The 12798-nt window shown below is 43.2% G+C and overlaps 1 protein-coding gene across 1 annotated transcript in view; it reads left to right on the forward strand.

Annotated features, from left to right (window-relative positions):
* Nucleotides 1-12798, forward strand: part of PGBD5 (piggyBac transposable element derived 5) — a 64477-nt gene that overhangs the window by 22579 nt on the left and 29100 nt on the right. The gene's annotated exons all lie outside the window — the stretch shown is intronic.

The raw sequence follows: 12798 nt of genomic DNA on the forward strand, positions 1-12798 counted from the left end.
CACAAAAGAGGTGTAGAGCTTATTATAATTTTAATGGTGCCATTTTTAAGTGGCATTGCATTAATCAGAAGCTCATTATACACCTGGCATGTTTTGGATTTTAACTTCTCTGCTATGATGAGATTCACTTTCTTACCCTTGGGAACGCTGCGTGATGACAGCATCGGAGATGGAAGGAAGACAATTTTGGTTCAGCATCCTTCTGTGTCACTTGAAAGGAGAGACCTTCACCTGCACACAGTGCCAGCTCCAGGTCTGGGGGATGGGGTGGGCTCAGGCCAGATACCTAGAATGGGTTCCCCCCTCATGCCTTGTACTTGATCTCCTGTTGCACCAGAAGCGATTTAGTCATGCTGGCCACATGACCCAGAAAGCTGTCTGCAGACAAACACCGGCTCCCTTGGCCTGAAAGCGAGATGAGCACCACAACCCCATAATCACCTTTGACTGGACTTAACCGTCCAGGGGTCCTTTACCTTTTACCTTACCACCTAGCTGGTTGGTAAGGACTCACCACCAGGTCATGGCCTGATCAAAGGTGTGTCTCAACAGCAGCACTGTATGGTTAAAAAAAAAATGAAGACAAGGATCCCCAAATTAGGGCTGCCATACGTCCAGGGTTTCCCGGACATGTCCTCTTTTGGGGGGCCAGCACCCCCATCCAGGCGGATGTTTGCATTTTGGATTAAATGTCTGGGTTTGGGGGGGGGTTCTTCTTTTTTTGTGGGGCACGCGCATGCTCAGAAGGTGTTGTGCCTCGGAACAGATAGCTCACATTGGGTGGCCTGGAGCGGCCTGCTGGGGGTCGCGCTAGGGGGCCTGATGTTGTTCCTGGCTGCTGCCAGACCTTGCGCAACCTTCCCATCGTGAGCTGGAGGCCAAAGACGGCAAAGGGAAGAGAGGGGAGGGAAGAAGAGGGGAGCATGTGGGTGAGGAAGGGGTTAGTGCAGATAGGGGGCGAGTGAGGGAGATGCAGGATGGTGGGGGGGGGTGTCCGTATGGTGGTATGTCCGGGTTTTTGATCCCCGGAATATGGTAACCCTATCCCAAACGAATGTTTGGGTTAAAAGTAGAGGGAGCTAGTACTTTAGGTTAAGTGGGGCACTGCTGCATCAACCTCAGTCTATCTTCAGGCAGCCCCTACCTGTCTATCTGGGGGGTGGCACCGGCTGTTAGCCTCCTCCTCCTCCTCCTCCTCCTCCTCCTCCTCCTCATTATTTTTTTATTAAATTTATATAATGCCCTATACCTGCAGGTCTCAAGATGGTTCACAGGCTAAAATTACAATATAAAAACACAGAATACATAAGCAAAATAAAAAAGAAACAACCAAATAACACCCCCCCCCAAAAAAAAACATTTTAAAAGGGCATCCTAAGTCTCTGTGTTGCCCTTACAGACTTCAGCAGGAAGGAGTAGGGGGACAAAACCTGAATTAGTTCTCTTACTATCTTTGGCTCTTGGTCCACTGGGCATTTGATCTCCCCTGTCACTTACAGCATTGGTTTTTAGTCAGTGAGTTGAGTTTGGCGCCACCTACTGTTGGCCTCCCTGACTTCCACCCTACCAGTCTCAAGGGGCAGCAGCCTCTACTGGCTATTGGTGTGTTCTGGATCAGACAAGGCTGAAGATTACTGATCTGGAGGAAAAGGAGAGGTAAGCAAGTAGGCAGTGGCAACTGCTGCTCCTTCTATTTGCACCTAGTGTTTGCTTATGCTTTCCTCCATGCCCAGAGGGAGAGAGCAGGCCAGTGTAGAGACGTGAAGGCCTGGAAGGGAGAAATTGGGTCGTTCCCCCCTATTCCCCCCCCCCAAGTTTTTTGAAAACAGGGGAAATAATATGGAAAAATCTCCAAACAAAATGTTTTCCATCCATCCCCAATGCATTCTTGTTTCAAGGCCTGTGAGGAGGAGAAGCAAGGCTAGGAAGTCTGATTAATCAGCAATAGGTCTCCTCCTTATGTGGGGTGCCCAGGAATGCTGACCCCCGATGCTTGATCCTGCCTGCCGGCACAGTATAGGGACACTTTCCTACCATTTCTTCACACAAATGGACTAGTCTCCAGGTCTGTCCCCATCCTCTTTCTTTCCTGCACTGCAGCATTGAGTCCTTAACACTGACTCCTTAATAGGTGCTACTCCATTATGCCTCCTGCATGCAGTTGTTGGAGAGCAGTTTGCAGAGGCGGTGTTCTGTCGCCAAGGGACTCTAATGCTATTTCTGGAGTCTATTCTGACTCCATCAGGTTGTTAGTTGCTGGAGTTTGCTGCTGCCACCCCCCCCCCCCTTTTGCAGATGCCTAACTGCTTCTTCCCCAAAATCCAGTTTTTCAAACATCTGTGCATTGCCCTAAAATGCTTTTTTAACAAAAAAATCTGTTTAGCTATCTATATATAACAGCTTCTCAAGTGTGTGTATGTGTGTGTGGGGGGGGCATTTTTCAACCTGAGCCAAGAATTCTCAGCTAAAACTGCCCCCTCTCCTGTCAAGTCCCTGGTTCCCATTTTACCCCTTCTGGCCAGTACAGTTATGATGTTGGAGCACTCCTTCAAAATACCCCACAGGCGAATAATCCCATAATTGCTAACTCATACTCTCAGCCAGATGGGCAGGGTATTATTATTATTATTATTATTATTATTATTATTATTATTATTACTACTACAACAACAGTTCACAGTCTTGTCCCAAGTGGAAATACTGTGCTTACCATGGGGGTTTGCTGAGTCTGTGATGGTGCAACGGCACATCTTTAGTGATGAGACCAGAGTCCAGTCCTCCGCCTCTCCCTTTCCCTCTAACTCAGCCAGATCTGCTTTATTAACCTGTCACTCTTCCATTACTCTGGGAACTTCTCTTTCAGGAGGCAGCGTAAGAACTGACTCAGCTAAGTCCTCTTCCCTTACCGAAGCATTGGGCAGCAGCAGTTCGAGACCTCCATTTCTGCCTGAACTTTCCCACCCTCAACATCCTCCCCTTGGACAGATCCTGCCATTCCCACCACATCCTAACTGGCACTACGAGACCCATGGCACATCTGGAGGAAAGCATCAGGTTGGGGGGAGGTTGAGCAGTGGGGCAGAGAGAGCCAACGGGGTGCCCTACGGATGTTGCTGGTTTCCAACTCCCACCATCTCCGTCCATTGGCAATGCTGGCTGAACTGATGGAAGCAAGTTCAACAACAATCAGAGGGCACCAACATTAACTCCCTCTAGGGCACAGGTAGCCTCAGCTAGTTAAGTGCTGTGCCCCAGGATCTTCTCACCATTCAGGGAAGTGGTGAATTGGGGGGGGGGAGAGAGAGAGAGAGAGAGAGAGAAGAGAGAGTGCACACACATAAATGTGTTTTTGGGTGTTTCCTTCTCCTGTCCTGAGTTCCTTTGAGAAGGGGCAGGATGGAAATCGGATGGAACAGTAATTGTGTCCTCTGTGTTGGTTAGCCGTTCCTTCCTCCACCTGACTGTTTGTCTAGAGCTGTTCAGCACGGAGCAAATGACAAACATTGGCTCCAACCCTAGGCAACCAGGAAGTTGCGAGAGGAGAAAGAAACATTTCTTCCTGTAGCATTTCTCTGATGAAGACAAAAGGCGCACAGGCATGAAATGTGTTAGCTCACTGTGGAGGTGTCGTTAAAGAGTTTGCATTGCTCCTTCTGTTTTCTTAGACAATCGGCAACGTTGGCTTGCAGTTAATGTGCTTCTGACTATCTGGATCTCCTCTCTCCCAGTGCTTTTAAAAAAATAAAAAATTAAATTAAAACCCCTTTGCATGAATTAACAATCAGCTGTTGAACAAAGCCCCTCATACAGGTCTCTCTTGAGATTCAGTAACAAAGCCCATTTTCCTCTGCCCTATGCTTTGCATACAAAGTACGCATTAACCTCAGTGCTTTCAGCGGTGTTATGCAGGTCAGACAGCTGATAACTTCAATTTCATGAATTGCTTTTATTTCAGCATCTTGACCCTTAGTACGGCGGCTACTGTTTCTTTGTATAACGATGTAAGGCAATGGCTGAAGGAGCAGATTCTTTTTTTTTTTAAGTCATTGTGGGAAATAATATGTTATACCTGCAAATGTCTCTGACTTAACAGGAAATGTTAACCCATGGATTCGTATTATCTCCTGCTCTGTACCTTGACTGTGTACAAAGCCCTTTTCTTGTTTTACTGTGGTATATGATTTCCAGTTCGCACTAGGGATGGAGGAGAAAATTGATATCATATGCATTTAAGGCCAAATCTATCAATTTTGCACTTTCCAGAACAATATGCGAACCCAAGCACAACTAACTTTCTAAATCTGCACTTATCTGAATATTGTGATACAGTTCTCCAATCAGTGTTTACTAAAATGCATATATTGGGGAACAGGGTGCATAAAAATGAAAATATTAGTGAAAATTACTTACAAAAATGCTTTGCATTGGGGAAATGGCTTACAAACAAGTGTACATTAGTCAAAGCATGTGTTTATTAGGAGAACTTTTAACTAAAACACTGATGAATTCTTTTGAAGATTCTTTTTTTATTTAAAAAAATCACAAATGGCTGCAAAATATCAAGAACTGAATTTTAAATGGGGGAAAAAAATGAGAAACAAAAGAGAACCACAATCGACGGATCCTTCCATCCCTAGTTCACATCAGTGTAAAGAGACATGTAAAGGTTATTGCTACGCTAATGAGATAGTGAAGGTAAAGGTAAAGGTAAAGGGACCCCTGACTATTAGGTCCAGCCGCGGACGACTCTGGGGTTGCGGCGCTCATCTCGCTTTACTGGCCAAGGGAGCTGGCATACAGCTTCCAGGTCATGTGGCCAGCATGACTAAGCCGCTTCTGATGAACCAGAGCAGCGCACGGAAACGCCGTTTACCTTCCCGCCAGAGCGGTACCTATTTATCTACTTCCACTTCATGCTTTCAAACTGCCAGACTGGCAGGAGCAGGGACCAAGCAACGGGAGCTCACCCTGTCACGGGGATTCGAACCGCTGACCTTCTGATCGGCAAGCCCTAGGCTCTGTGGTTTAACCCACATTGCCACCCGCGCCCTTAATAAGATAGTAGTCCTGTCCAAATGTCATAAGCGTTTTGACTAAATATCTGGACATTTTACTTTTACCTTTTAGGAAGAGATTATTAATCACTCACTTAAACTAAAGGGCAGCCAGTTGAAACAGAACATGTAATTGATTGTTTTAATGGTATTGGGATTTATTGAATTGTAGAATTCATTTTAATGTTTATGATTTATCTTAGTTGTTATGACTTATGGGCCTGATAAATTACTTGAGTTGAATATGTTGTGGTTTGTCGTGGTCCTCTGACACATATTTTGAGGCTTTATTTTAAATGTTGAATTTCAAGAGGAACACAGTTACAGTCAAATCAGATCTGCCCTACTCCAGGATATGCCATTCCTCACTCCCAATTTTCCTTCCATCTAACAGTCACCGTTCTGTGGTCACACACCTTACTAGGCTGGAGTTTTTTTTGCCGGGTGGGGGGGGCGCTTAGGCTTTCCCCCCTTAAGGTTTGCTGTATTTTTAAAAAATCTTGGTGTTCGCCAAGCCTTCTGATATCACCTCTAGATTGTGATATCATCATGATTCCATAAGGAATGGCATTCATACCTGAATGTCAGAAATAGAGGGAATGGTGAGCAAAAAACGCAGTGGCAAAATACCTGTGATGAGACTAAAACCTGATGAAGAACCCCCCCCCCCTCCATTTCCCCATTATCTCAACCAGATAATTGTGCAAGTTGTGGAACTTTATTTTTTTTATTTATTTTTTTTAGCAATGCTGTGCTGTCTCCAGCTTTACACAGGTATCCATAATGCACCAACATAAAATGTGGGCAGCTTAGTGGCTGTTTGGGTGTCGATAATACTGATTGGCACAACTTGCAACAGAAGCCAACTGCACATATAATTAATGCCTGAAATGTGCTCAGTTGTGTGCCTTCCACACATCCTACCTCAATTCACTGGTCACAGCATGAAATCTTAAGTTTATCGCAAGGCTATAAACAAGGAAATATAGTGAAATTCAGTTTCGGTTTTAAATTCAGAAATATATATATATAATGCGAACATGCCTGCATATGAGGAAAAGATGAGCTTAGTGAATAAGCAGACTTATCCTGTATATGTTCTCTTATCTCGGTCTGCAGTGTTGTTTTTATGACAACCAGGGAGATAAGAATTGAAATGTTTAGCCTGTGGAAGACAACTACAGGTCATGATACAGTGCCAGGTATCAGATTCTGAGCATGCATTTTTGCAATCAGACTTCGCCTGTGCAAGATGACTGTAAATATTCATTAATGGATAGTCCCCGAGGTGCCATGTGTGGATCGCTTTACTGCCAGCACTGTAAAAGATATGATCTGGTTTGATGTTAGTTGGCAAAATAGAACCAATTCACAGAGATATTCTCTGAACGTTCTTTTTGGTGGCATGTACACGAGGAAATTGGAAGTGCTGTGTCTTCTGTTTGCAAACCTGTAGTAGCAGGTACAGACTGTCGACTCATTAGATCCTCAACAGTAGCATGAGAACATTTTTAAAACTATGGCATGACTGTTTGCAGCAGTGCTTTGACATTTTTCAGCATATTTTTGTGATGAATTCAATTGTTTTATGTACTTTTGGCAGTTTATTGATTTGTATTGCGCTAGATTTTCCATGTATATTGGTAAACAGACACACACTGTTTTACAAAAGTATTTAGTTAATGGTCATTAAACTTCCTAAATGAAGGCTCAATTTAAATAAAAACAGCAACATGGGATCATTTATTCTTGTAACTTCCATGTTGTTTTCCTTTCCTATATTTTTCTAGCTCTAAACTTCTCCTTCTTATTACTTTCTCATTTTTGCACACACACCCCAACCTTTGTCATCTCCCCAGCATTTTCCAGGTACGGCTGGGAAAAGCCTCTTATCTGAAACCCAAGAAAGCCAGTGTAGACCTGCATTTGCCAATCAGAAACACTCAAGTTCTTTTGGACAATTCCCATCACCCCTAGCCAACTGTGCCAGCTGGGCCAGCTGGGGGTTGTAATTGAAACATCTGCAACAGCTGGCATAGTCACAGTTCTAAGCTAGATGAATCAAAGGTCTGACTCAGTATCAATCCTGTGCCATTCTTTCTGTGCCATTCTTTCTGCTGCCTAGTCTTTCTCCTTTCCCCAGAAGATGGTTGATATAACAGCCGCGTAATTACACATCCATACTGCTGAGGCAACCCACTGGTTGAAGACCAATGCAAACATTTGGGGTCCTCCCAAATTGCCAGCTACCGTATTCCATGCTAGGGGCATCTGACAGTGACTGCATGAATAGAAATGTAGGCTAGAGTGGCATTTTTTTTATTGCTCTTTCCTTTCCCCTGCCGAAGCCTTTACCTCGGGGACTATGAATTCATGCTAGACTGCAGGTGAATTGCAGCCATTGAGCCGTGTTCTTCTGCTTGGGTGCCTCTGATTCTCTGCTGAGAATGCACCCATTAGAAAAATACCACTCACACCTTAAGAATCTATGATGTTTAAACTATATTCTAGTACATATTTTCTACTATACTACATAGTGGACCCACAGGGAAATGCCAATTAAAGGAACATTGTTTTGGTCTACCTTGTACTGTACTGTCCATTCCCCTGCCACTTAGGATCTTGCATAGCTTCTAATATATTTCCAGCTGCTGTAAACACATGAACCAACAGCTTCTGTAGCTTCACTGTTGTATTATGCCGCCACAAAGTTCATGGAAATGTATTGTGTAGGGTTGCTTTTAATTGGTAGCTGTTGGGGACTGTTACTGAAGGGAACCATCTGATGGACCATCAAATCACTGTGAGGTTTTTAAATGGAGGAAATAAAACCATAGGCAGTTGCCAGGAAATTCTCTATGGCTTATAGCCTTCCACTCCCGCCCAGTTCTTATTGGACAAAGAGATTTGAGTATGGTCTAACAGAAAATATTTCTTAGAAATATAGGCCGGGTTTTATTTCTTTATGTTATGGCACAAAGGGACAGGATGAAGCTTGCATTTTACCCATCAACTCCCAGTCACCATGCAACAGACTGAGCTTTAGCTAAGCATATTTTCACAGCTGATGCTATGATGGTCTTTTAGCATCCCTTGCACCACCTATGAGCAGTTGTGACTGGTTGAAATGTGATTCATCATGTATCATAGAGCCCTGCTGGGAAATTAATGTGTGGACTTGAAAGCACTATTTTCTAACCTGCATACATGGTATAAACCCATAATTGTGAATGAAACATCCAGCTCTGTCAATTTAAGGTAGCAGGACAGATGACAGCCTTTCCAGATTGTTGAAGGTGGGGTGAGAGAAAGACATCACAGCATGTGATATAGATACTCGCTTCTGGCAAACAGGTTTTGGCCGTGTTTGAAAAACCTGTTTGACTAGAGATCACAGCAGGGATTAGGGGGCAGCAATGTGTGAGTATCTGATCATGGGCTCCTGCCACATTCTTTTCAACCATCACTCGCCAGCTTCAAGAACACGAGCAGGCATAGAGAAGCAAAAACAGAAGGAACTAGCCACAGCTGAAAGACAAGAGGGAAAATGAATTCTCAAATGTGCCTGAGTTTAGGCTTTGTCACATGTTGCACTGAACACACAGACAAGCTGACTTCTTTCTACACATGTGCAAGTATTTGTGTGATTTGTACAGCTCTTCTGTTATGAGCACATGGGTCCACAGAGCATACACACTCACTGAATGTAATGTGTGGACATCTCTTTTGTTAAACACATCTCAGAAATACAGTTTTCCTTCTTCAGCATCAATCTGTATAAGTAATGCTTGTGGTCCATCTTCATAAGTACCCCCAGATCAAACTGGGATGCCCTGTAGCCCAGAAGCTTACTCAGATTGCTTTTGAAGAAGGAAATTTGTGCCGTGTTTCCAAAATAAGAGCCTAAGAGGCTGTTGCTTCAGGCCAAGTCCAGCTTCTTGTTTTCACAGTGGCCACCTAGAAATAGAAATGGTAACTAGCCAAATGGGAATATTCAAATAAGGGGTGGTTTGGGTCTTGCCAGAGATTAAAATAAAAATGTTTTCTTTATTATTGGCCTTTTACAATATTGTGTATCTCGGCACACTCCAGAAATACTATGGTGTGTCTAAATCCTACTGAAATTATTGGGATATTTTTTTTTTTTTTTTTGGCATGCCCACCGTATTATTCTTTTATGGAAGCTGTGACCTGACTGTCTTTCTTTGGGGTAAGCCCAGTAAATGGAAAGTCTGACGCTCTTCACCAGCATCTGTTTTCATCCTGAAATTGTTCCCTTCTGATCTGAGAAATATGATTTGGTGTGTTTCCATCCTATTTCCAAGCTCATCACTTCACTGCAAAAACATATGTATTAAAAAAATCTGAGAATCTGTGGTACTCTTAAAATCCAATGAGAACCTGGAGGCTAAGCAAAAGTTATTTGCTTTCTTGTTTCTAAGCAAATGGTGATTGGCCAAAGCAATATAATAGTGCAGAATAACTAACTACTTGCAGGACCTTAATCTGCAGGACAAAGTTGTTGCAGCATTTGATTGACTCTGATGATTTGTGAATGTGCATCCTTCAAAGCTCCCTATGACGCATTGACTTCTTTTTTTAAAACTGTAATGCTGTTTGGCAGATTGGATGTGTGGTTTCCTCTCGTGTTCCCTGTTTCTGGATACTGGATACAGCGAGGCTACTGCAGCAAGCAGCCGTGCTTATCAGAGCCAGAACACAGTGTGCCGAGTACAGGCATACCAGACTCCTGCCATATCTATTCCAGAATTTAAATCACCAGAGACTTTAATAGCAAGTGACTTAACGCTGACCACAGCTGGGTGGATTTTGTATGGAGGAGGGCTGGAGAGGACTCGAACATCTGTCGGATAGCATGAAAAGAAGCATTGCTTCATTTGCAAGTTCAAAACACACACACACACACACGTACGTGTTAACCTGAACAGGTTCAGCATATATGAAGCAACAGAATCCAGTTTTTCAGTCTGATCCCTGTAGTTTTGGACTAGAGCATTATCATTTCTGATCATACTGCCCCGGGCCTGGTGGAAGTTGTTGCCCAAAACATTTGGAGGGCATGAAAAGATACGGAGGCACACAAGCCGTAGTGCACTGGCCAGAACTCAGGCACACCTTTCATATTTCCACCAACTGTTTCCTTTCTTTTTCAGAGCCCCAGCCAAAGAAGTTGCTTGTAGAGTAACTTGCAGGCCAGGGGGTCCCATGGCTTCTGCGTGGCTATGTGTTTCTTGCTGCTTCTTGCTGTTCAAGACTGAAGAAGGGGGAAGAGATAAGGCCTGTGTTGATTGCCCGCAATGGGTTAAGCTTTACCTGTGCTGGGATGGATCATGCCCTTATATTACATAAGAAGGAAAGATATTTTTGAGCATTAAGGCAGGTACATAGAAATAACTGCATTCGGGAAATGCATCTGTTGAATAAATGAGTACCACTTGAATATAATCACTTCTCAGAAAATTGCACTTTAAAGAATGCTAGCTGCTGAAAATATAATTGTGCGAAAAATCATATTAATGGAATATTCTGTACCATACCAACCTGGTTTTCTGAAACTTCTAGCATGTACTTTTTATATATTTATTTCATTTCATTGGCCTTTGGTGCATTATGAATAGATATTTGCTGTTTTGGGAAACGTCATTATCTGTATTTTCGAAGCAAAGTAAATTGATTTTACATATAGATGCAACCCAAAATGATAAATGCCGAAAGGCCAAACAGATACATCTCCCTGTATCACTGCTGTATTCCTAATAGGGACGTGGTTGGCACTGTGGTCCAAACCACTGAGCCTCTTGTGCTTGCCAATCAGAAGGTCGGTGGTTCAAATCCCTGCAATGGGGTGAGCTCCTGTTGCTCTGCCCCAGCTCCTGCCAACCTAGCAGTTCGAATGTATACCAGTGCAAGTAGATAAATAGGTACTGCTGTAGCAGGAAAGTAAACGGTGTTTCTATGTGCTCTGGTTTCCATCATGGTGTCCCATTGTGCCAGAAGCAGTTTAGTCATGCTGGCCACATGACCCAGAAAGCTGTCTGTGGACAAACGCCAACTCCCTCGGCCTGAAGCGAGATGAGCGCTGCAACCCCATAGTTGCCTTTGACTGGACTTAACTGACCAGGGGTCCTTTACCTTTTTTTAAAAAAAAATCTTTATCTGTATTCCTAATGCTGATGGATGTGTGATAACACCCTGAATTGCTGGGCAAATATGGTATAAACATCTGTCCAAGACCATGACAGAGTTTTCAGATGATTTGCCCTGGTGACCCAAGTCCGGAAGAGGAAATGCTGGTGTTCACGCTCAACTGTTATGTGAATCAAGTTCATCCCTTAAATATGGCCTAACTTTGCATGGTCTGAGGAATGGTCCAGCTCTGCAGACCCTGTGAGCCTTTTCTTAATCTCATCAACAGCTGGCTGGGGTGAGGAGGAACAGAAAATGAAGAGACAAACAACCATAGAGACTGATATAGACCACCACACAGAGAGAATGAGTGAAGAGAATGTAGGGATGATGTGAGCCTGGAAAGGAGAAGGGGGGTCTCTCTGGAGGGGCAGGGGACTTACTGTACTCTGAAAGGGACAGACTGTTCTTAAGGAGAAGGACAGTCGACAGGGCATTATGATTGACAGTGTTGGAGGTCTTGGTCAGGTCAATAAAGTCCATATACAGGGGTTGGTTTTGGTCTCTACATTTTTTCTTGAAGCTGTCGAGCAGTGAAAATCATGTCCACTGTCCCCCTAGAAAATCAAAAACCATTTTGAGATTCAGGAAGGGTAGCCTTGAATATATTTAGGAGATGTTTTGTTAAGATCCTTGCAAGAATTTTGCTAGCCGCAGCTAATAAAAAGATGCCTTGATAGTTTCCACAATCCATTCTGTCACTTTTTAAAAGTTGATAATATATCTTTATATATGCAACTATACTATGTAACCAAGTGACCCATGCACTGTTTCAGTTTTCTTCCCACGTGCTAACTGTCGGTGGTTTCCCCCTTATTGTCATTGTTTATCTTTAAACTGGACTTCAACCAAAGAGAGAAATCCTTCAAATAAAGGATTGTCATCTGACAGCCCTTCAAACCAAGTTTTTAGTCCTTATGTCTGGAAAGGCAGAGTTGAAATTAGATGAGTAATGTGCACTGAAATCTCAGAAATCAAAGGGGCATTCGAAAAAGTCTCCATTCCTAAACTGACTCATTTGTGGGTTATTTAACAGTTTACCGGTAATAAAAAATAAAAGGAGAATTCCCTGGGTGCATAGATCCAGGTTTGGGGGCAAATTCTCTCTTGGTGAGAAAGCCCCAGCAAAGATTTAAAATCACAAAACATGCAGGAAAGTAAAGCGTGGAAATATAGGCTGTTAGACCTTAAAAATATCTCCTTTTAGCTAAGTCTAGGAAACCAGCTTACTCTGTGTTCTTAACCCCTTCATGCATTAACTCAGTGTTTTTCAACCTTTTTTGGGCAAAGGCACACTTGTTTCATGAAAAAAATCACGAGGCACACCACCATTAGAAAATGTTAAAAAATTTAACTCTGTGCCTATATTGACTATATATAAAGTAATTCTCTTGAATTTTTCAATTTTTCCCACGGCACACCAGGCAACATCTCGCGGCACACTAGTGTGCCACGGAACAGTGGTTGAAAAACACTGCATTAACTAGACCTGCTGGTTATATGAGGCTGATTCTGCTTATTGAGCTTAGTGAGACTC

The sequence above is a fragment of the Lacerta agilis genome, chromosome 3 (assembly GCF_009819535.1).
Source record: "Lacerta agilis isolate rLacAgi1 chromosome 3, rLacAgi1.pri, whole genome shotgun sequence".
Taxonomy (NCBI): domain Eukaryota; kingdom Metazoa; phylum Chordata; class Lepidosauria; order Squamata; family Lacertidae; genus Lacerta; species Lacerta agilis.